Source organism: Crinia signifera, chromosome 12, assembly GCF_055691185.1.
Source record: "Crinia signifera chromosome 12, ASM5569118v1, whole genome shotgun sequence".
Taxonomy (NCBI): domain Eukaryota; kingdom Metazoa; phylum Chordata; class Amphibia; order Anura; family Myobatrachidae; genus Crinia; species Crinia signifera.
In genome coordinates this window covers 18236645-18239184 of record NC_139228.1, presented here as the reverse complement: position 1 = coordinate 18239184, position 2540 = coordinate 18236645, and the positions used below count along the sequence as shown (strand labels likewise).

Below are 2540 nucleotides of genomic sequence, written 5' to 3'. Positions count from 1 at the left end.
GAATATGAATACGACTGAGTCGCATTCTTAGTAAATTTCCCTCATTGTGTGTAACTTTATATAGTGCAAACATACAATAATCACCAATATTAATATGCCTGGTAAATGATTGAGGTACATTCTCATATGCATGGGACCTAATACTTGTGTCATCCTAATGGCCTATATCCCTTTTTAGAGGTCACTCAAGTAGTAATTTATGATTGCCTCATACCAATGGCTTCCTGTGCACCCACTATAGTTCCGCCCATGGAAAGAATCTTTGTAAATGACACATTAGTACATCTGCCCATAAAGGTCCTTTATAAGCCAGCAGACGCCGACTCACAGGTGGCTTTGCGGTCAGATCGGTACAGCAGGCTGCCCTGTAATCTGTATAGAGCAAACTCAGCACTCCAGTCCCACCTCTGACCCTGCACATGCTGCAGACATGTGACTCCTTCTGCCCATGTCCCTTTGTGACATCACAATGTGGGGGGCGTGGCCTGTGAGTGTTTATCTCCTGGTGACTGGGCCAGAGGGAGTCATTTGTTGCTTAGTCTTTGTACCGGCAACTGCGCGCTCATCATGGAGCATTCTCATGTGAGAAATTTCTTTAAGCGAGTGGCCCGTTGGATCCCAGTTCTCATCATCATACTGGGAGCGTGTTGGGGCTACTACACCTATGTGTTTGAGCTATGTATAGCTACAGTAACATCAGACACTGAAAGAGACATCTACTTCGGGGTGTTTCACCCCCTCGTTATAATGTTTCTGCTGTGCTATTGCACAATGATATTTTCAAGACCAGCAAAACCACCCAAAGAGTTTTGCTTATCGGAGACAGACAAGGAGCTGTACAAGGAGATGGGGACACAGGAAGACAAGCAGCGCGTTCTCAGGGAAGCTGCTAAACACCTGCCCATCAGCACCACCTCAGAGATCAGATACTGTGAGAGATGCCAGCTGCTGAAGCCCGATCGCTGCCATCATTGCTCAGCCTGCGATGTTTGTGTCCTGAAGATGGATCATCATTGCCCTGTCCTGAATAACTGCGTTGGATACACCAATTATAAGTCCTTCCTGCTGCTGATCATGTACTCCTTGCTGTCCTGCCTTTTCGTGTCAGGCACGACCCTCCGATACTTCATTCTATCGTGGACGGATGGATCCCAGGTCACTGAGACAACTAGGGACATCCGCCTCCTGTTCTATGCATCTACAGCATTCTCCATCGCATTGTTAATGTTCTTCATCTGTCAATGCTGTCAAATAGTGAGAAACAGGACGACGATAGAAAACCTCTATAAAGATGCCTCTTCTCCAGGAGAAGGCCGTCCCCTTTGGATCAAGAACTTCCTGGACATATTTGGACATCAAAAGAGGTACTGGCTACTACCTGTAGATACAAGCCTCGGAGACGGGTATTCTCCGCCATCACACCCTGAGGATCTGGAGAAATATGCAGGGTAGAGCCAGCCTCACCTCTCAGCAGCTGCTGCAACCGGTCTCTCCCTCCATAGAGAAGGACAACACCTATTTACAGAGAGCCGTACCGGCAGGACACCCGGTGGCAACCCTGCCCTTCCTGGATACTGGACGGTCCTCGGCAGCCTCAAGTTCCGCACCATCATCTTACCACAGTTATATGCAAGAGACCAGCACGGACTTGTAATGTGCCAGAGGTGGAGGATTGTATTACTATATGCATTCATTACATCTATTGCATTCACTCACAGAATAAATATTGAGTGTAATATACTGTTATTGCCTACGTGTATTATATCTAACATACAATGCTTTTTATACTATGTTGCCAATATATATTATGTCCTAGTATTTAATACTTTGTCATTCTAGTTTTATGATACTAAACTGATTTTAATATGAAAAAAGTCAGAGCCCACCTAAGTATTCATTTTGAATTATAGTACTTTTAATTTGTTATACAACATTATGAGGGCTCTAAAAAAACAGGAGTAAAACTTAAAGGTTCTGCGCCAAAAAGGTCGCTACAGAAAATAGGTATGGAAGGACAATCCCAAAATCCTTCAGGTATCACAATAGTTGCAAGAGAGGGTATACCAATTTCAAACAGCGCCCAAAAACCCAGGGTGAGTGGGTCTAATATAAAGTGCAGTAAGGGGAATCAAAGAAAGATACTTCCATATAATTGATGTTCCACCCGTATCCAGTAAAATTCCTCTGATGGGTGAGGTGCTTCAGTACATGTAAACAGAGAAGGGCTTATAATAGTGAAGCCTGTTTAATTGACATGTACACATAAAATCATGAAAAAACAATACAATACATAAACAATCATAAAATCCAGACTAGTAGGGAGGATGGGTACAAATTACCAAGAGGTGGATCAGAACTGGGTGTTAATCAGTTCACAAGCGTTCAATCAAATAATCACCAGTCCGATCCCGGGTAACAGCAGCGTCGTGTTTATTGAAGCATTAAAATTTTACATTGTATAACAGGTTCAATATAATCTCATCACGGGTACATTTCACATAGAAGACATGGGCATTTGGGTCTACACGGACCACAATATA

At 43.6% G+C, this 2540-nt stretch overlaps 1 pseudogene; it reads left to right on the top strand.

Moving 5' to 3' along the window:
* The first annotated feature begins 350 nt into the window (after positions 1 to 350).
* On the top strand, positions 351 to 1940 carry LOC146049452 (palmitoyltransferase ZDHHC2 pseudogene; annotated as a pseudogene).
* The last annotated feature ends 600 nt before the right edge of the window (positions 1941 to 2540 follow it).